This window comes from Callorhinus ursinus, unplaced genomic scaffold (assembly GCF_003265705.2).
Source record: "Callorhinus ursinus isolate GAN/ISIS: 27379988/994484 unplaced genomic scaffold, GSC_fseal_2.0 scaffold29, whole genome shotgun sequence".
NCBI classification, from domain to species: Eukaryota; Metazoa; Chordata; class Mammalia; order Carnivora; family Otariidae; genus Callorhinus; species Callorhinus ursinus.
Window position 1 is genome coordinate 17759656 of NW_027397091.1, and position 6446 is coordinate 17766101.

Below are 6446 nucleotides of genomic sequence, written 5' to 3' on the forward strand. Positions count from 1 at the left end.
AACAAGAATTTGGGTTGGTAATGGAAATATCCACAGCCTTCATGGAATATTCTCCAACTATCCAACTGGCTGACTTGGACTCTAGTTGTGAGAAAGGTTAGAGAAAAGGTGGAGAAATAGCTGATGTCCCCAGGTTGAGAGAAGAGAGCTTCTATTTCCTTCCCTAGCCAGAATCTTCCCTATTACTGTGAAGTCAGAGACAGAAGTTATTCCAGTGGCAAGTTGTACCTATCCCAGTTTGTCCCCTTGCACACCCAGATTCCAATTCTCTGCCCCTGACATGTTGTCTACTACTCATAAACTTTTCTTCAATGCATAAAATCTTAGTGAAATATTATCAGTCATTATCCATATTGGCTATAAAATGCCATATCTACTTCAATCTTTGATTTAGTTATCAAGTTATGACAACAGAAATAAACAACCAATCCCATGGGGTGGGGTCAAGGTACTGCCAATTTCTGAATGGTGAAATTTCCTGTGGCCTATTGATTCAAACAGGGAAGTTTAGGGTAACTTCTAATCAACAAATAGACAGTGCTAAAGTTTTTATATCTTATTTTGTGTTTGCTTTAAATATCTAGCAATGTCCAGTTCACTAAATTCTGACTACATAAAAGGACTCCCCTATGCACACACTTAGAGTGTGTCATTTCTGCAAACTGTACTCATGTGAATAAAGTAGGAAAAATTATGATAGGAGTCCAAGCTGGGTGTGACTTATGGTCTGCCAAGGCCTTTGTTCAAACAAGGATATTGATTGGTTTGCCTGACGTTGTGATTTAAAAATACATCTGCAGACACACCGTCCTGCACGCCCGCGCCCTCTGCAACATGTTGCGCGCCACTGCGCTTGCCGCCGCTGGCCTCGGGCCCCGCCTGGGCCGCCGTCTCCTGTCGGCCGCCACCACCCAGGCGGGCAGGCCCCCAACCAGCAGCCTGAAGTCTTCTACAACCAGATCTTCATAAACAATGAGTGGCATGATGCTGTCAGCAAGAAAACATTCCCCACCATCAATCCATCCACCGGAGAAGTCATCTGTCAGGTAGCCGAAGGAGACAAGGAAGACGTGGACAGGGCAGTAAAGGCTGCCCGGGCCGCCTTCCAGCTGGGCTCACCCTGGCGCCGCATGGATGCGTCTGACAGGGGCCGCCTGCTGAACCGCCTGGCTGATCTGATTGAGCGGGACCGGACCTACCTAGCAGCCTTGGAGACCCTGGATAACGGTAAGACCTATGTCATCTCCTACCTGGTGGATCTGGACATGGTTCTCAAATGCTTCCGTTATTACACTGGCTGGGCTGATAAGTACCACGGGAAAACTATTCCCATCAATGGGGACTTCTTCAGCTACACCCGCCATGAACCCGTCGGGGTGTGTGGGCAGATCATTCCGTGGAACTTCCCGCTCCTGATGCAAGCCTGGAAACTTGGCCCAGCCCTGGCGACTGGAAATGTGGTCGTGATGAAGGTAGCTGAGCAGACTCCACTGACTGCCCTCTATGTGGCCAACCTGATTAAGGAGGCTGGCTTTCCCCCTGGCGTGGTCAATATTATTCCTGGATTTGGCCCCACAGCTGGGGCCGCCATCACCTCCCATGAGGATGTGGACAAAGTGGCCTTCACAGGCTCCACCGAGGTTGGCCGCCTAGTCCAGGTTGCCGCAGGGAGCAGTAACCTCAAGAGAGTGACCCTGGAGCTGGGGGGAAAGAGCCCCAATATCATCATGTCAGATGCAGATATGAACTGGGCTGTGGAGCAGGCCCACTTCGCCCTGTTCTTCAACCAGGGCCAGTGCTGCTGTGCGGGCTCCCGGACCTTTGTGCAAGAAGATATGTACGCCGAGTTTGTGGAGAGGAGCGTTGCCCGGGCCAAGTCTCGTGTGGTCGGGAACCCCTTTGACAGCCAGACTGAGCAGGGGCCGCAGGTGGATGAAACTCAGTTTAAGAAGATCCTTGGTTATATCAAATCTGGGAAGGACGAGGGGGCGAAGCTGCTGTGTGGTGGAGGGGCGGCTGCTGACCGTGGCTACTTCATCCAGCCCACCGTGTTCGGAGATGGGCAAGACAGCATGACTATCGCCAGGGAGGAGATCTTTGGGCCAGTGATGCAGATCCTGAAGTTCAAGACCATAGAGGAAGTCATTGGGAGAGCCAACAATTCCAACTATGGGCTGGCTGCAGCTGTCTTCACCAAGGACTTGGACAAGGCCAATTATCTGTCCCAAGCCCTCCAGGCTGGCACTGTGTGGGTCAACTGCTATGATGTGTTTGGGGCCCAGTCCCCATTCGGTGGCTACAAGATGTTCGGGAGCGGCCGGGAGCTAGGAGAGTATGGGCTGCAGGCATACACCGAAGTGAAAACCGTCACGGTCAAAGTGCCTCAGAAGAACTCCTGAATAACTGTGCCGACTCCTGGCGGAGGTTGACATCAGCAGCAAAACCAAGAAAAATGACACTTGTACACTAGAAGTCTCGAAAGAGAAATTCTCTCACAAAATCTCTTGATCAAGAAAGTCTCAGGGGCTCCTGGGTGGCTCAGTTGGTTAAGCGACTGCCTTTGGCTCAGGTCATGATCCCGGAGTTCCGGGATCGAGTCCCGCATCGGGCTCCCTGCTCAGCGGGGAGTCTGCTTCTCCCTCTGACCCTCTTCCCTCTCGTGCTCTCTCTCTACCATTCTCTCTCTCTCTCAATAAATAAATAAATAAATAAAATCTTTTAAAAAATAAGAAATAAAAAAAATAAAAATAAAAATACATCTGCAAATTTTTTGACTCTCATCCCATCAAAAAGGTAGGGCTTTTAATTCCCCTCCTATGGAATATGAACTGGTCTTTACAACTCACTTCCAATGGATAAAATGCAGCAGAAGTGTCTCTGAGTGACCTCTGAGCAGGTCTTTTTTTTTTTTTTTTTTTAAAGATTTTATTTATTTATTTGAGAGAGAGAGAATGAGAGATAGAGAGCATGAAAGGGAAGAGGGTCAGAGGGAGAAGCAGACTCCCTGCCAAGCAGGGAGCCCGATGCGGGACTCGATCCCGGGACTCCAGGATCATGACCTGAGCCGAAGGCAGTCGCTTAACCGACTGAGCCACCCAGGCGCCCCCTCTGAGCAGGTCTTAAAAGGGACAACTTCCACCTGGCTGGTTCCACCCTCAGAATTCAGACACTTTGTTGTGAGAAAGCCCTGGCATGCAGAGAGGCCACATGGAGGTGTTCCAGCTGATAGGCCAGATGAGGCCCAGCTAACAGCCAGCATCGACCATCAGACAGATGAGGGAAGAGTCTTTGGGTAAATCCAGCCCCCACCCTTCAAGCTGCCCAATTAACACCATGTAGAGCATGGATAAGCAACCCCTATGATACTGCTATATTAGTAAGTTAGGGTGGTCATAACAAAGTACCACAGACTGAGTGGTTTAAACAACAGAGATTTGTTTTCTCACAGTTCTGGAGGCTGGAGGTCAGAGGTAAGGTGTTGGCAGGGTTGGTTCTTTCTGAGGGCTCGAAGGAAGGGTCTATACCAGGCCTCTCTCCTTGACTGGAGGTCACATTGCCCCCCACACACACCTGCATCCAAATTCCCTCTTCTTATAAGGACACCTGTCAAATTGGATAAGGGCCTACCTTAATACCCTTGTTTTGACTTAATTACCTTTGTAAAGACCCTGTCTTCAAATAGAGTCATTGTCTGAGGTATTGGTGTTAGGACCTCAATATGAATTTATTTGGGGGAACACTATTCCTCCCCTTACACCTGCCAAGCCTGCTCAAACTGTAGACTCCTGAGCAAAATGAATGCTGTCATTGTTTTTGAGCCACTAAGACTTGGAGTGGTTTGTTACACAGCAGAAGATAACCAGCATACCTAAGATTGATGAGTGACTTGGTTCCTTGTGAATAAAAGAATTTGTTCTGCAAATGCCCTCTGGCAGCAGGACCCACAGGGCCAAGGCCAGACCATAGGCAAACACATGGAAGACAGTTTCAAGGACCACATGTTCAGTGCTATATGTTTTTCCATTTTAATTTTGCTCTTTGATTGCAAAGTTACTGAGGTTGTCTACAGTCAGAGATGAGGAGAGCAAATGTTTGTCAGCATCAGCATGGAGGAGCAGAAGGATGCAGTCAAATAAAAATCTAAGGCCAGACATGGAAATAGTGTTGGGCCTCATGGCAGTTGACTTTGAGACCTGTTCTAGATGCAAGGAGGCCTGGGGCTTTTAGCAGAGATGAAACAGTGCTAACAACAGGCTTTCCTGAGCACCCAATCTGGTTCAAACTCTGGTTCCACCTGGCACTAGCTGTAACATCCTGGAAAAGTTACTTAATCTCTCCATGCTTCTGCTTCCTAGTCTGTTAAAAGGGATAATCTAAGGTCCTTCATACAATAGGCTAACCATTTTTATCTTCATACAGAGCTTGCCATGAATGAGTTCTACTTCTGACTGTTCTTTCTCCAACTGATTTCCTTTGGTGACTCACCATTGCTATTTCTCATTACTTAACCTGCACAATTAATTTATTCATTTATTCAACAAATGTTTATTGAGAATCTACTCTCTGCTAGGCACTGAGGGTCACTCTGCTAGGCATTGGTCAATGGGACAAATATCCCTGATCTCAATGACCTTGATTCTACCTTGCTCATTATATCTGAAGTCCTACCTTGTGATCTTCCAGCTACTGTTCCCATCATTCATGGGCACATTTTCCCTGCTTCTAGCTCAGATCCTTGAAAGAGGCACTCAGATTGGCCCAGCATGTTTTTCAATTCAAGCCACAAACTCTTTCTAGCTAACTTTCTGATCAGATGGCCACCCTGATCCAACCAACTGTATTCTAGAGCAGGAGATGAGCATGAGATCCAGAACACGGCCTCACAGTGACTGTGGGGCAACAGCCATGATGGGCAACTCCGGAAGAAGTCCTTAGAGCAGTACATTAGGGTAGGGAAGACCACCATGGAACCCCACTGGAGCTTATGGCACCTATGAGAGATCTTTAGTCAATTTCAAACAACACAGGAGGAGGTGCATGACTTACAGATGTCATACAGAGCCTGCTAGCTCCAGAATCAGGCTTGAAGCCAGGCCTTTGGAGGAGTGTCTTGGCATTGAGTGATTTCAGCCTACCTTCAGTAGCAGAAACAGTGCTCCTTCCATTTCCTCTTGGCACTCACCATTCCCATGCAAGTCAGCAACCTCAGAGGGGGCTTTCTCTGGCTAAAGCAGTGTACTTGGCCCCTCAACCAATGACAAACAGGAGTTGGTGCATACATACTCTGGCTCCCCTGCCCCTTGGGTAGGACAACTCTGAGACGTGTTCCACATCACCTCCCAGAGGTCCAGCAGGATTGAGCCCCAGTTGCCCACACTGGCAACCTGCTTATTAATGCAAACATGTTAATCTCACTTCTGTTCTTCTCTGCCTGCACTTTCTGGAGTCACCCTTCAAATAAACTACTTGCACTCAAAACCTCCGCTCTGCTTCCAGAGAACAGAAAATGAAGACACCTTGCAAGTAAAACAAGTGGTGAGGCCATGTGGGTAAAAGAGAAGCAAGACATCAAGGCACGAGCAGAGGTCTGGATAGACAGACACAAAGATAAAAACCATCTGTGCAGTATCACTTAAACCATCAGCTGCAAGGGTAGTTCACCTGGTCTGGAGCTGCAAAGAAAAGCAGGCTGCAGATGAAGAGAGGTAACCGTCACAAGAGGGGCTACTTATAAACTGGGTGTCCTGGTTCCACTCTTAAAATGTTCCATTCTTCCATTCGTAATCTCATTCATTCCTGAATCATTAATCATGATTTATATGACATTGACTTTTTTTCAGAAATCTTGACTATCTCTTTGACAAGAGATTAATAAAGAGTGGGACTTCAGGTGTCAAGTTTTTATGAGCAAAAATGTCCAAGGCCGTCTCCAGATGGGTATTCTTGGCTGTGTTCACCACGCTCTCGAGAGATTGAAAAGCAATTGTTTAGCTGGGCAGAGAGAGCTGAACTGAATTAAATTGACCTGCATGATACAGAAGGTAGCATTGAGCACATTTAAGTAAGGGGCTTTGAAAGAAATCTATTTTATTGTAGTTGAGTGCTGAAATTATTTTAAGGAAGTGATTATCCATCTAATAATTTAAAATGCACGAATGATGTCAGCAATTAAAATTAAGACAGACTGAGAGAACAACATACTTGGTCCCTCTTTATTTCTTTCTGTGTTTTTTTTTTTGTTTTCACAAACATGAATTTGACTGCTTTCAAAAGCCAGTTCTTATGCCTACAACCTGAAAAGAAAGAAGACATTTCCATCTGCAGTAGAATACCAGCAGCCTCATTTAATCCGGATATACATATACCTAAAGGCACCTTTGTTCCAAATATAATTATTACTCTGCGGGAAAATTTGGTATGATACTCCTGATTTGGAGTTTTAAGCC

The 6446-nt window shown here is 46.8% G+C and overlaps 1 pseudogene; it reads left to right on the forward strand.

Annotated features, from left to right (window-relative positions):
* Window positions 1–811: 811 nt before the first annotated feature.
* On the forward strand, window positions 812–2702 carry LOC112828092 (aldehyde dehydrogenase, mitochondrial-like; annotated as a pseudogene).
* Window positions 2703–6446: the final 3744 nt, after the last annotated feature.